Raw genomic sequence first — 15982 nt, 5'->3', positions numbered from 1 at the left:
CTGCAGTCCCCGGAGCCCTGCAGTCCCCGGAGCCCTGCAGCCCCCGTAGCCCTGCAGTCCCCGGAGCCCTGCAGCCCCCGTAGCCCTGCAGTCCCCGGAGCCCTGCAGCCCCCGTAGCCCTGCAGTCCCCGAGCCCTGCAGCCCGGCAGCCCCGGAGCCCTGCAGTCCCCCAGCCCCGGAGCTCCGGAGCCCCCGAGCCCTGCAGGCCCGGAGCCCTGCAAGGGCAGGCTGGAGCCCTCCCGCAGAGGCTCGGGGCAGGCAGATTGGCGTCATTTCGGTCCCAGCCATCTGGTCGCCCCTCTCACCTCGGCCATCTGGTCGCGACCAATGCTTTCCTATAGGGCGGCCAGATGGCCGGGCTTCCCTGGACGTCCCGATGAGGTGCCATTCGCCTCTCGGATCCCAGGCAGGGCTCCAGGAGGTGGGGTCGGGTGCTCGGGCCCTGGGCCATGTCCCCCGGCCTGCTGCACTGCCAAGGGCCCGGGTTCCGTTGTGCCCGGGCAGGCCTCCCCTGCTTGTCAAGGTACCCGGGGGCCCCCTGTCGGAGGGCCTGTCGTGGCCCCCTGGGAGCCTCCATGGCTGGGGCCCAGCTGGGGCTCTGGGCCTCCGGTCCGCCATTCCCCGGAGCCCGCTCACTCCTTCGTTGGGGCACAGGGTGTCCAGACGGCTCCCCTTTCGTGCCCGGCCATCTGGTCGCCCAGATCCCCTCGGCCATCTGGTCGCCCGCAATGCTTTCCTATGGGGCAACCAGATGGCCGAACTTCCCTGGAAGTCCCGATGAGGTGCCATTCGCCTCCCGGATCCCAGCCAAGGCTCCAGGAGGTCGGGCTCGTTCGTGCCTTGGGACCCCTCTGTCACCTCGAGTGCACGGATTACAAGAAAGGGGGGTAATTTTCCTCCGGATTACTAGGGAGAGGGTCAGTCAGACCTTCGTGAGGTCCGGAGATTCTGAATCAGGGGAAGGCAGCCCTGGGGCCTGCCCGCCGGGGCCCCCAGGGGCCCGGGGACGCTCCTGCCTCTCAGCCCCTTGCCGATGGTCGTTTTTCTCCGAGTTTGATCAGGCAGACCTCCGTGAGGTCCGGCCATGCTGAGAGGGGGAAGGTGTCCAGGGGCCCGCCCGCCAGTGGCCCCCAGGGGCCCGGGGACGCTCCTGCCTCTCAGCCCCTTGCCGATGGTCTCGATGTGATTTCTGCCCAGTGCTCTGAATGTCGAAGTGAAGAAATTTAATGAAGCGCGAGTAAACGGCAGGAGTAACTCTGACTCTCTTAAGGTAGCCAAATGATAGATATAATTAAATTATTAGATATAATTGTGACTTGTGTGGAGACATAATGGGAACCTTTACAGAACTGAGAAAACATGTCTCCAACAAGCACAAAGGCTTCTATCTCCAAGCGTACTGTTCAAAATGTTACAAAGAAGCCGAATATCACAGTATTGCATGCCATTATGCCAAATGTAAAGGAAGACCGCAAAAAGGAGAGCTGCCATTCCTGTGCAGCTTCTGTGATATCAGATCTGTAACACAAATTGGCGTCTCTCAACATGCTCGGCATGCGCATCCAAGAGCGCAAAATGAGGCTAGACTAGCAGCTCTAGCAAACAGCAGACCGTCTAAGTTATGGTCACAAGAAGAAATACTGCTACTAGCAGAATTGGAAAAAGTATATGAAAATAAAAGGAATATTAATGCGCTGATGGTTCCACATTTTGACAACAAGATCAGTAAACAAATTGCAGAAAAAAGAAGAGATAGAAGAGATAAAAGAAAGAAATCCGCAAAAGATGTACTGCAAGCATCAAATGTTTCTGAAAATGACTCTTGCGATGAACCAGAGGTTACAGTAGAAGTAACAGAAAAGCACAGAGACTTTATCAATCGAAAAACGTGCACAAAAAATCAAGAACTTCGATGAACTAGAAGACAGAATATCAGAAATCGAAAAATATACTCAAAACGTAGAGCAGCACGATGCTGCTATGGATTTGATGGATGAAGTAGTGACTTACATCGCAGAAAACACCACTCATCTAGCAAGAGTAACAACAAATGGACCAACAAATGTAATCAATAATGAGCCTATGAACTCTGCTCAAGACGTGCAACAGAATGCCTCAGCAGGAAACAAAATAACAAAAAAAGACAAGAAAAACGAAAAGCTTAATCGGACGCACAAGAAAAAACATGCTAAAGCAAAGAGCAGCTATGAAGAATACCAGACAATGTTTAAGAAAGACAAAAAGAAAATTGCCAGGATTATCACTGATGGGGCAGAAGATGCCACTTGCCAAATCAGTGCTGATGAAATCTTTCAATACTACAAAAGCATAATTGAAAAAGAAAACAAAAAAAACCCTAAATTCATGCAGATTGATCGAATACCGGAGGAATATGAAATTAGGCATCTCTGCAAAGAAATAACTCTGCTCGAAATAACTCATGCCTTTGAGAGCTCTAATACGAAGAAGGCAGTGGGTCCTGATAAAATAGGTCTGAATGACTTATATAAAGTGCACAGCAGGCAACCAAGACTGCTGCCCAGAGTTCTATCGTCTTGGTTGTTGATGAGAAGAGTGCCAGAAATTATTAAAAAGAATCGATCAATTTTGATACCCAAGATGTACCGATTAATGAACTTACAAAAATCAGTAACTGGCGTCCAATTACCATCGGTACTGCATTCATGAAGCTATTCACAAAAATATTAACTAGAAGACTCTCAGTTTTTGTTGAATTGAATACGAGACAAAAAGGATTCATGAAAGTAAGAGGCTGTCTCGAGAATCTGACTATCCTGCAAAATACCATAAAAGGAGCACGAAAAAACAGTCACTCATTAGCAGTTGTGTTCATTGATATATCAAAAGCCTTCGACTCTGTCAGCCATGGTCACATTATACAGAGTCTCGCAAGGCTAAGAGTCCCACCAAACATCAGAGAAATAATAAAAGACCTATACACTGACTCAACAACATCTTTCAAGGGAAAGAACAACAAAGAAACTCCTGAAATAACAATGAAATCTGGGGTCAAACAAGGTGACTCTTTATCCCCACTACTATTTAACATTGCCATGGATCCTCTGATCTGTGATCTTCAGAAAAATGGCAAGGGATTCACACTTGGATCAGATGATCTTAGTGAGCAAATCACCACTCTCACCTTTGCCGATGACATCGCAGTACTCAGCAGTACCTGGGAAGGAATGAGTACTAATCTGAAGATCATTGAAAAATTCAGTAAAGCTACAGGATTAAAACTGAATGTGAAAAAGACACATGGATTCTATATCAGTCACCATAAAGACAAAATACTGATCAACAACTGTAAACCATGGCAATTTGAAAAAGAAAATATTGGAAATATTCATCCAGGAGAAAGTGAGAGATACCTCGGATTGAACTTTGATCCACACACTGGTCATACAAGCAACAACAGAATTAATGAGGTTCTTGTCGATTGGGCTCAAGAACTTGATAATTTACCACTTAAGCCCACGCAGAAAATTGAAATATTGTGTCAATACTTGATACCTAAGCTATCATTCAAATTAGAAATGACAAGAACAGAAGCAAAAACGTTGAATGTTCTTGATCAAACAATAAAAAAGTACGTCAAACATTTTCTACACCTTCCTGCATACACATGTGATGGTCTCCTATATTCGAAAAGATCATTTGGGGGCCTCAGTATACCAAAACTATGTACACAAATTGGTATCAATAAAGTCAATAGTCTGTTATATCTCAGGGATGCTCAGGACTGATACATAGCACGTTCATTCATGTATGTAGGAGAAAATATAAATGATAAAATCGATCACATAATCAAAACAGACAAACTCCACATTATGGAAAGTTGCTTTCTGAACTATGAATTGAATTTGTCAGCAAAATATGACTGGAGAAAAGAAGAGTTTGAGAAATGTCCACGGTGATGGTATAAATTACTTAGCAAGTAATACAACCTCAAACTTCTGGATCAGCAGGCATAACAAAATGAAAGAGAACCAATACATAGCTGCGCTGATGTTAAGAGCAAATGTTTTATATACCAGAGAAACCATTACCAGGGGAAGAAATCGTGCATTTGCTACATGTAGGTATTGTAATGTTGTTTGTGAAACAATTTCTCATATTTCAGGTGCATGTCCTAAAACTAAGGACATTAGAATAAAAAGACATAACAAAATTTTGGAATTGCTCATTGATAGAGCAAAAAGGTGTGGTTGGTTGGCATATAGAGAACCTCATGTTAAGAATAATCAAGGAGAACTACGAAAACCAGGTGTAGTGTTTACAAAAAATGGTACAGCTGTAGTGATTGATGTATCAATTCGTTATGAAAAGTCTCAGAATTCCCTTGAATTAGCGTTTGAGAGTAGGGTGAAATATTACCAGGATCTGTCACAGCAAATCAAAGATCTCACAAAATGCAAAAATTTTAAATTTCATGGCTTTATCGTAGGATGTCGTGGTATCTGGCCTCAGTGTAACAATGCTGTTCTGGCTGATTTAGGTCTACAAATGGCATTTCCATTCAAAAAAATGTTTGCCTGACTACTTTAATGGACACTCTTAAAATGTGCCAAGTATTCATGGACAATTGAGTATCAATCCTATAATGAGATGTACACTTTCTGCAGCACACATGTCACCCTCATAGAACATAAGTTTACTACATAGGTTTATATAAGAGTTAATACAGTTGTGAATTTTATAGATGTGTTTTCTTCTAGATGTGCTTTCTCTTATTAGATGTGTAATTTATAGATGTGTATTAGTTATATATATGTGTGCTTATAACAATATAGATATAGTGTGTACATCGTACTCTTTGAAATGTCCTGAATGATGAATAGGTCTCAAATAATCGCACTCACATAATTATCACACATTGTTTATTGATGTCCTGCTAACTATATTTTCAATTCTCAGAACTGTTCGTAGACAATCTAAAATTGTTGGAATTGTACTGCCATATGTACTATCTCTGGCCTAAACGTGATCCCAGTTCCAGTGAGGACAGCGTTCAGTGTGGCTGTACTCCGGAGCGAAAGAATGTTGTATTGTTGGAAGCAAAACCGATTTGACGTTGATGGGCAGCATAATAACCCAGAATGAGCCACCGCGAGGTGGTACAGAATAGCCAAATGCCTCGTCATCTAATTAGTGACGCGCATGAATGGATGAACGAGATTCCCACTGTCCCTACCTACTATCTAGCGAAACCACAGCCAAGGGAACGGGCTTGGCAGAATCAGCGGGGAAAGAAGTCTCTAGTCTGGCACTGTGAAGAGACATGAGAGGTGTAGGATAAGTGGGAGGCCCTCGGGCCGCCGGTGAAATACCACTACTCTTATCGTTATTTCACTTACCCGGTGAGGCGGGGGGGCGAGCCCCGTGGGGCTCTCGCTTCTGGCTCCAAGCGCCCGGCGCCCACCGGGCGCAACCCGCTCCGGGGACAGTGGCAGGTGGAGAGTTTGACTGGGGTGGTACACCTGTCAAACGATAACGCAGGTGTCCTAAGGCGAGCTCAGGGAGGACAGAAACCTCCCGCGGAGCAGAAGGGCAAAAGCTTGCTTGATCTCGATTTTCAGTATGAATACAGACCGTGAAAGCGGGGCCTCACGATCCTTCTGACTTTTTGGGCTTCAAGCAGGAGGTGTCAGAAAAGTTACCACAGGGACAACTGGCTTGTGGGGGCCAAGCGTTCATAGCGACGTCACTTTTTGATCCTTCGATGTCGGCTCTTCCTATCATTGTGAAGCAGAATTCACCAAGCGTTGGATTGTTCACCCACTAATAGGGAACGTGAGCTGGGTTTGGACCGTCGTGAGACAGGTTAGTTGTACCCTACTGATGATGTGTTGTTGCATTAGTAATCCTGCTCAGTACGAGAGGAACCGCAGGTTCAGACATTTGGTGTATGTGCTTGGCTGAGGACCCAATGGGCGAAGCTACCATCTGTGGGATTATGACTGAACGCCTCTAAGTCAGAATCCCCCCTAAACCGTAACGATACCGCAGTGCCGTGGAGCCTCGGTTGGCCTGGGATAGCCGGCCTCTCTCGGGGGGGGGGCGGGGGCGGCGGTGCGTAGAGCGCTCGCTTGGGGACCGGAGCGCGGACAGAAGGGGGCCGCCTCCATCGCCCTTAGTGCACCGCATGTTCGTGGGACACCCGGTGCTAAATCATTCGTAGACGACCTGATTCTGGGTCAGGGTTTCGTAAGTAGCAGAGCAGCTACCTCGCTGCGATCTATTGAAAGTCATCCTCTGAGCCAAGCTTTTGTCTCTCCGTGCGTGGGTGCCCGCGGATGCCTCCCTCCACCACACCCAGGGGTGGGTCCCTCTGCCTCCGGGTCGGCGGGAGGAACGCGGAGGGGGTAACACGGGTCCGTGGGAGGCTGTCTCCACCACGTGCCCTTCGGCACGGGGGCCTCCCCCTCCTGTCCCTGCCCCACCGGGGTGCGGGGATGGGGGCCACCATCCCTTGCGGGTCCTCAGGGTGACCAGATGGCCCCCTGCTCCCGGGCAGGGAGGTGAGCAGCAGCCACCCGGGGGAAGGAAGCTCCAGAGCGGCTGGGTACGACAGCCTCCCTGGCCATCTGGGCGCTGGGTCGTCCCGGGCCATCTGGTCGCCTGGCTGCGCGACCAGATGGCCCTGCGGGCAGGGTGACCAGATGGCCCTGCGGGCTGGCGGCCGGGCTAACTCCAACTTTTGTCCTTCCCCAGAGTTCTGTAAGCCCCCACTATGTGGGGGCTTAATAGTTGAGAAAAATGGGCTCTCCGGGCAGGCCGTCGGGGAGTGGCCTGGGCTTAACCCTCCTTGGGTCCGGCCAAGGGTCCGGGCGCTGGGGACAGGGCTCCACCGGGGCCCGGGGAGACTCTCCCCGGCCTGGCTAGGGTTCAGAAGGTGGGACCGGGTCCAGGGCTTGAGCTCCGTCCGGCCGGCCCCGGGGTGCGCGAGCCCCCCCCTGTCCCGCAGGCCACCAGAGGTTCCGGGCGCTGGGGACAGGGCTCCACCAGGGCCAGGGGAGGCTCTCCCCAGCCTGGCTAGGGTTCGGAAGGTGGGACCGGGTCCAGGGCTTGAGCTCAGTCTGGCCGGCCCCTGGGTGCGCGAGCCCCCCCATCCCGCAAGCCAGCAGAGGGTCTGGGCGATGGGGACGGGGCTCGCCCGGGGAGGCTCTCCCCAGCCTGGCTAGGGTTCAGAAGGTGGGACTGGGCCCTGGGCTTGAGCTCCGTCCGGCCGGCCCCGGGGTGCGCAAGCCCCCCCCGTCCCGCAAGCAAGCAGAGGGTCCGGGCGCTGGGGACGGGGCTCCACTGGGGCCCGGGGAGGCTCTCCACGGCCTGGTTAAGGTTCGGAAGGTGGGACCAGGCCCGGGGCTTGAGCTCCGTCCGGCCGGCCCCAGGGTGCGCGAGCCCCCCGTACCGCAAGCCAGCAGAGGGTCTGGGCGCTGGGGACGGGGCTCCACCGGGGCCATGGGAGGCTCTCCCTGGCCTGGCTAGGGTTCGGAGCGTGTGGGACCGGGCCCGGGGAGCAGGTGTGGCTGGCTTCATCCACTACGCTGTCAGAGCGGAGTTTTCTGCCCACCCCTAGACTATATGTGAGAGTGTTAATGTTATTGTTAATGTTATTGGCACTTCTAGAGCGCAACTGCTGCCCGGAGGTGTCCTGGCGCTTTATATGATATCCATCCTTGGCCCATGAGTTGGAAAATTGCAGTGGTCTTAAAGCGTAAATAGTAAATAGCCATGTTTTCAGGGCCTTCCTAAAATCCAAATGTTTAGTTGTGCTTCTGAGATGTAATGGGAGAGTATTCCAAGCTTTGGCTGCTCCCACTAAAAAGATTTGTCCTCCCCAGTCAACTTTTTTTGCAGTGGGAGCTGAGACTAGTTTTGCGTCTGATGACCGCAGCGTTCTTCTGGGTGTATACCAGCTAATGCGCTTGGTCAAATGAGAGGTGAGTGATTGTGAGAGTGGCTGTATGGATAAGTGTGTGCTTGTGTTAGTGATTGTAAAAGAGAGTACGTATGTGTTAGTTTCTGTATCAATAAGTGAAGTGGTGTGTGTGTATAACTGTGTAGGTGAGTAAAATGGGAGTGTGATTGATTCTTTGCATGACTGAGTAGGTGTGTAGGTAACTCTGGGTGAGTGGTGGTTTGTGAGTGTCTGTATAGGTGTATGAGTGCATATGATAGTGCTGTATTAATGAGTGACTGCATGTATGAGCAACTGTATAGGTGAATGAGTGGACGTGTTTGTAAACCTAGGAGTCAGTGAGTGGGTATGTAGTAACTGGTATTGGTGTGTCTATGGTTTCAAAAATTGTAGTCTTCATTTTAGAGTGGGTGTATCAAATGTTATATTAGGGTGTGAGGAAGTGCATCAGATTATCACATGGATGATGTAATCAGTGATGCCATTTGAGATGTCATCAGTGATGTCACTGACCATGTCATGAGTTATGTAATATGTGACGTCATCAGCAGTGCATTGTGGGTGTGCAAGTTATAGTTAGCTCTACTAACTATAACGGATGTATTTCTCTGGTTTTGTATGAGTGAAATGTCCAACTAACTAGAACGTCCCTGAAACCTATGTTGTTTTATAGTAAATTTCTCAGTTTTTTTTAAATCTTAATTTCTAACAATAACGTCACTGAAACCTATGGTTTTTTCAGTTAAGTTCAAAGGTTTTTTAAATGAAAATTTCTAACTAGAACGTCCCTGAAACCTATGGTTTTTTCAGTGGATTTCCAAGGTTTTTTAAATGGTAATTTTAGATTATAATATTTATAAAACCTAACTTTTTTTCTGTAAATTTAATTTTTTGGGGGGTAATATTTTGGAATTGTGATGTTTATTTATTTATTTTTTTTAAATTATGTAATGTCTTGTGTGTTCTAAAATATATATATATTTTTTTGTAGTTGAGGAAAAGATGGAGTTGCGTACCCATTGAGTACCGATCTCAGTGGGTGTGCAGATTTAAGCCGCCATATTGCTAAAGTCGTGAAGATGCACATTTGGTGTGCGACGGGTGCGCGGTGCCTGGCCCGCATAACATATGCGTATGGGATCGCGTTGTGTGCGACTTTGATGTGCGGCTGGTGCGCGGTGCCTGGCCCCACGTACCATCATATACGTATGGGATCGTGTCGGGTGCACGTTTGGTATGCGACGGGTGCGCGGTGCCAGGCCCCACGTAACGTCATATACGCATGGGGTCGCGCCGGGTGCGCAACTCCCTCAAATTTTTTTCATGTTTCAAAACTATATGTATATAACTTTAATGTATATATGAGGGCAAGAGATTATCTAATCTATTTATAAAAATAATATATTTGTACTTGTAATAAAATTATTATTGTTAAATATGTTTTCGCGAAGTCGCATCAGGTACGCAACACCCATGTGACTTTAAAAGAAAGCATTTGATTGATTCATACGGTTTCCCATTCTAACAGTTGAAGAACCCCACCCATTTTAGTCATTCTCTCTGCAGCATCACAGGAGAGACACCGGTTGTGTTTTTGCAGCTTGTGTTTACATTTTTTGGGGTGTTTTTTGGAAATATTTGGAAATGGCTTCTTTCAATCCTCAGCAAGAGCATTCTTCTGATGAAGAAGAGATAGAAGAACCACCTCCCAAAAAGAGACCAGAATCCATCGTCTGGAAATGTTTCACCATCCCAGATGGTGAAAAGAAAGTCAACGCAAGGAAGGTCAATTGTACTCTCTGTCCACAGATTTTATCTAGAGGTAGTGACAAAAAATACTCTTGTGGCACGTCGAGTATGTACAAGCACCTCCAGATAAACCATTCAAGGAATTTTGCACGAGAACCGATGTGACATGCACAACAAAATATGCAACAAGGTGAACAGGGAGCTGGTCCCAGCACTTCAGGAGCATCAAGTACATCATCTTGATGGCCGGGCATACACTCAGAGTTTGCAAATCTAAAACAGCTATGCATAAAATGCAACGCCATCCTATGTTGTTGAGAACAATCTGTGGATGCTGTTTGTTCTACAGCAAGGAACCATCGTTGCTCATTTTTATTTACTTTTGGAATGACTTTACGATTCCAAAAGTCAAGACTTTAGCCTGTTGCTTTTTTCGGTTTTCCAAAAACACCCAAAAAAATTACAAAATAGTTGAAAAAAATTTAAAAGAAAAAAGAGTTCTTTTCAGAACTACCTTATCTGGTTTAAAAAGAGACTTAACTGCAAGCTAATGTCTGGATGATTGCTAGAGTATATGTATAGAGCATCTTTGATTGAAAGAGTGCATGGGTAGTGCATAGTGATTGTAGGAGGGCATGAGTACTGCCTCCATGATTGTACAAGTGTATCTGTAAAACAGGATGCGGTTGCTATTCCTGCTATTTTGTGGTCTTCAAAAAGGACAGAAGCCTTTGTCTTATACTGGACCTCAGAGCCCTCAACAACTTCCTCAAAAAAGTAAGGTTCAAGATGCTCACTCTGGCTCAGGTTCTGTCTGTCCTGGACCAAGGACACTGGATGGTAGCGCTGGACTTGCAGGATGCCTACTTCCCTAACCCCGTCCTGCCTGCCCATTGACGCTGCCTGCAGTTTATGGTAGGTCACAAGCACTTTCAGTTTACTGTGCTCCCCCTTGGGCTCACCACTGTCCCTCAGGTGTTTACCAAGGTGATGGCAGTGGTCAGCTCATCTGTGCAGAACAGGGGTTCTAGTCTTCCCCTATCTCGATGACTAGCTGTTGAAGCCGGGATCGTCCCCGGCAGTCATCTCCCAAGTCCAGACTACGGCAAACCTTCTGCATTTGCTGGTGTTCACTATCAAAGTGCAGAAGTCCCACCTGACTCCCTCTCAGACTCTCCCTGTTATGGAAGCGGTTCTGGACATGGTGCAGTTTCGAACGTATCCTCCCGAGCGGTGAGTCCAGGATATTTGGGCTATGATTCCGATGTTTTAGCCTCTGTCTTGCATTTTAGTGAGACTGACTTGAAGACTGCTGGATCTCATGCCCTCCTACATCCTGCTGTTGAATCATGCCAGATGGCATATGCGGTCTCTGCAGTGGAACCTAAAGTTCCTGTGGTACAGCATCGAGAAAATCTCACCAACCTAGCCCAGATTTTGGCAGGAACTGCGAAAGATCTGCAGTAGCGATTAACAAACTGCAATTGGGTCATAGGCAAACTCCTCTTCCTTCCCCAACCAGATCGCACAGTAGTTATGGACGTGTCACTTCTGGGGTGGGGTGGCCATCTGGGGGAGGTGGAGATCAGAGGAGTCTGGCCTCCGGCGGAAGCCAGGCTTCATATCAACCTGTTGGAGCTACATGTGATCCGATTAGCACTGAAAGCCTTCTTACCGTCCCTCATTGGAAGGCTCTTTCAGGTGTTCACAGACAACACCACTGCCATGTGGTACTGCAACAAACAGCACGCAGTGGGGTCATGGACCCTCTGTCAAGAGTCCCAGCGCCGATGGACTTGGCTGGAACAGCAGGGCATTTCCCTGGTGGCTCAACTTCTGGCTGGATCCCTGAACGCCAGGGCAGACAAACTCAGCCATCAGTGCATAGCGGATCAGTTGACAGCATTTCACCTTCCTCCCGAAGTCTGCAAAGTTATTTTTGCGGCAAGGTGTCCCTCCACAAAGTCGGCAGATGCCTCCCGATGGCAAACATTTTGTAAATATTGTACAGAACGGTCAATTGGCCCTTTGTCTGCCTCCCTTCCAGATATTCTTCTTTTCATCCTGTCTCCTATGCAGCAGGACTCTGCTCTGGGCACTCTAAAGGGTTACTTTTTGACCCTTTCTGCTTTTCTACGGTTGCCAGACCAACCATCACTATTGAAGTATCTTATTGTGCGTAGATTTTAAAGGAGCTTACACATTTTTTACACCCTTCACCTTTCATCATGACCCAGTTGGAATTTAACTTGGCCCTCACTTATCTCATGTGTGCATCATTTGAGTCGCTGCACAATTGCCTCCTCCGGCTGCTCATCATCAAGACAGTCTTCTTAGTGGCAATAACTTTCACATCAGCCTCCTTACCTGACTTTCTTTCCAGACAAGGTAGTGCTCCATACTGGGACTTCATATTTGCCTAAAGTTGTAACACATTTCCATCAAGGGCAGTCTGTTACCTTGCCCACCTTTAACCTCTTGAGTGCTCCTGACGAGGTCAGCTCGTCATGAGCCACGGCGCTCCGGTGCTCATGACGAGCTGAGCTCGTCATGACCACGCCGTTAGATGGAACGCTCACACGCTGGGCTAATTCCCCTGCTGTGCTGAGCGTTTCAATGGAACGGGAGTGATCATGACGAGCTCAGCTCGTCATGAGCACCAGAGCGCCGTGGCTCATGACGAGCTGACCTCGTCATGAGCACTGGGGCGCCATGCGTGCCCCCCGCCCCCCAGCACAGCGGGCGGAAACCGCCCCGCACTGTAGAGGTTAATGCTCCGCCACATCCTTCTACGGAAGACCAACCTCTCCAGTCTATGGACCCAAAAAGAATGTTATCATTCTACCCTGACCGCACTAAAGAGTTCTGAGTGGACGACCAACTCTTTATGGGGTATGTTGGAGCAAAGAAGGGACCTGCTGTACATAGGAGTACTATCTGAAGATGGGTTATCCTCTGTGTTGAAATCTGTTACGGTCTGGCAAAGAAACAGCCTCCTGAAGGCCTCAGAGTTCATTCCACCAGAGCTAAGGTAGCTACCACGGCTCCCCAGCGTGGTGTTCTTATCCTTGATATCTGCTAAGTGGGTACATGGGCATCCCTGCACATGTTTGCCACGCATTATTGCCTGGACAATCAGGTCGGCAGGGAGGGCCTCTTTGGCTGTTTGGTCCTACAGGACTTTCTGGTTTAAAACTTTTCCATAGTCCCTCCTCCGGGGAAGGTATTGCTTGGATATTTGTTCACAGGTAAGTAATCTGTGGCTAGATGTCTCAATCAGATGGCCAAGATACTTACCTTTGGGAATGCCTTATCTGGTAGAGCCATGATCAGATTCCTTACCGACCCACCCATCCTTCCCGTACTGTGGGTCAGTTTGCATGTCCGGGCTGTTCCCCTTCAGTGCTCAAGTTGTTAAACACACCACTGTGGTATATAAATAAATAATACCGGATCTATTTTTGAATGAATGAATGAATAACAGATAGCTCAATAAAATAAGAGTCAAGATTCGAGGTAGTGGGAGTTTTGCAGGTTTATTACAGCATAAAGGACAGGGACAGGACAACCTGCATAGGAACAGAATGGCAAGGACTAGCATGGCCCGGCAGCTGCCGGGGACCGGATCTAGAATGGCTAGCTCTAACATTTAATAACATTACATGAGCATATATACATAACGCAAACACATAGCATTACATTGCAATGGGCGTAGCAGTGGGTGGAGCAGTAGGTGTGACGTGTAGCAGTCGCGAAAGATAACGGTACAAAGGAGGTGTAACAGGGCGTATACATAGACATGTGATGCAAACGTAATAGAATATGTCATGAAATGGGCGGAAACATTGGAGGGGGCTACCTAAGGAGCCGGGACCTCTAACCTAATGGTGCGCGCAAACTGACAATGACGTGTTACTAGGAGAAGCTGGGGGCTATGAACTCTGTGCTAGGAGCAGAGACTAAAGTCTGGAGGGTCGGAGCGACATGTACCTAGACCCTATCTGGTATCTAATGTTTAGGGAACATGTTGATATAAACTAGAAGTCATGAGGGGAGAAGCTAACTGACTCTAAGGCTAGAGCATGCATTTATTCTACATGTAGTACGTGATGAAGAATATTAAATGACCATTAAATCCAGTATTTCTCTTACATGGAGCCGAATAGGCTAGACAATGACGGAAACTATTGATGCAGTTCAGTAGCTTAGGAATGCAGAGAAGGAGGACTAAACTGATAGCTGGAATCATAACATAGTCTTGGCAGACTCGGAGGCAGAGCCAAGCTGCACCGGGCACTGCGAGGCAGGAAGTAAGTGAAGGGTCGAGGATACAGGTGGGGGCTGTATCGCTCCTCAGCGAGGCTTCAGGAGACAGGGGCTGAATCTGATGTCCGGGCCCTGTTGAGGCCTAGAAACGGGGACTTTATAATGAAATAACGTGCACACTGAGAAACGTGGCAACGTAGCTTTACATAGGCCTGACACTCATATTACTCATGAGGACTAGGAAATGGCATATCAGAGGTGGACACAACTATAATTGCGTCTTGAATCGGACATGGGGAATAACATATGCATATTGGTCATGCACACATAACATATGATGGATGACTCGTAGGGACACAGAACATGACAAAATTTACTTTTCCACATTCCCTCCTTGTCACTACGTTTCCATCAGGAAACATCAATATGCATGATACCATCTATCATTTCATACAGTACCATTTGTTCATCTCGAATTGTCTTGGAACGAGATTTAGAACGGGGCTTGAGACTAGGAATACAAGAGGTAGCACACTTGCCGCAAATCGCAGGGCCACATTGTATACAGAGGCAGCAGCTGAATATGATCGCTACTGCAATACCTAGAAAAGACAGGACTTTCCATCCCCAGGCAGAAATTATATTCCAGAACCAACCGGACCATGTCCAGGTGCCTGGATCTTGGTGTAACAGATGGGCAATTTTATGAAGTCTGGTTATAGCTGAATAAACAGACGGCGCGTTATTTGGAATGAAAATGCAGCAACTGGATCCGAGGACTCTACAGGCCCCGCCCCTATCGGCCAGTATGACGTCAAGGACGAGACGATTCTGGAGCACAACAATTCTCATAAAGGATTGCTCTTCGGTTAAGTTACCAAGAGCGGAGGCAGTCTCATCTACTACAGCTTCAAGGGTTCTTGTTAACCTACGAATTAGCTTACTATTTACAATTGTGCCTAAATAAGGGAAAACACCTTTATCAATGTCAATGAATTGCTCTGCAGCAGTCTCAGTATAATCGACAATCGGGAGGTTTCTCTTGTGTCTAGTGTGTACTAGGTAGGAATTCCTATGGTAGTCAGGTGGTGCTAGAAAAACAGGTGGCAGTAGGAAGGCAATGTAACAGGTTCCCTCCCAATCGAGGGGCAGACGAACATATGCAGTTTGACCACAAACGAAATAAGAATGACGTGAAGCTTTAAAAATAGATTTCCCACTGTCACTATACTTGATAATAGTAGTACAATCACTATGTCCTACGTGTACAGAACCATAACTACGAACACATAATTCGCCTTTGACTGGTAATACTGAAATAGCAGGTGAATCCATAGAATCTGGAGTAGTATCAGACTGAACATTCAGGACCATGAAATTCGACGAATAATTACCTAAATTGTACACTTCATTTTCTAGGTCTAAACCTGTTCTGTGGGGAAGACCTTTCTTGTCTGGGAAACATGTGCTGTTAAGAAAGGACATATCTGTCGAGGATGACGTTAACGTGGACCATGCTCCACACGAACCATTATGGGAAAAAGGATAAGGAAAGAGTGGCAGAACTCCCTTCGGTGTCTGGAAAGGGGGGAGTCGACCACACACCCAACAATTAGTGGCATTGCTGGTCTGGTGTGAATAATGTAACATGCGGATAAATGTATTGTTACGCATCGCGAGGCGGTATGAATATTCATGAGGAGGCAGATCGCTAAACGTGTGTTCTGCTGTAACATTAGAATGCTTATTTACATGAGGAACTGGAAAACACAGGTAAAATGCGTAACTGGTGCAGGAAATCAAAAGGCTGAGAAATAATATGAAACTTAGAAAAATGATACATCGAATTGAGTTTTGACTAACTCTCTCACTATGGGGGTCTATTTTATACATGTCAGAAACAGTCTAACCGTTTCACCTAGGGGAGGACTTATACAATCAAACTGACTGACTTATTTTACTAGACCGGAGTTTTTGCTTATACTCCTGCTGCGGAGTTTTCTCTACCAAGGGAGGGGTTGTATC

The 15982-nt window shown here is 47.6% G+C and overlaps 1 protein-coding gene and 1 pseudogene across 11 annotated transcripts in view; both read left to right on the top strand.

The window, feature by feature from the left end:
- MADD (MAP kinase activating death domain) overlaps positions 1 to 15982 on the top strand; it is an 853817-nt gene that overhangs the window by 813472 nt on the left and 24363 nt on the right. The window lies entirely within an intron of this gene.
- LOC144826755 (28S ribosomal RNA) lies at positions 5256 to 6291 on the top strand (annotated as a pseudogene).

The sequence above is a fragment of the Lissotriton helveticus genome, chromosome 3_2 (genome assembly GCF_964261635.1).
Source record: "Lissotriton helveticus chromosome 3_2, aLisHel1.1, whole genome shotgun sequence".
Taxonomy (NCBI): Eukaryota; Metazoa; Chordata; class Amphibia; order Caudata; family Salamandridae; genus Lissotriton; species Lissotriton helveticus.
The sequence above is the reverse complement of the archived record's forward strand: the minus strand, read 5'-3'. Positions and strand labels throughout refer to the sequence as shown.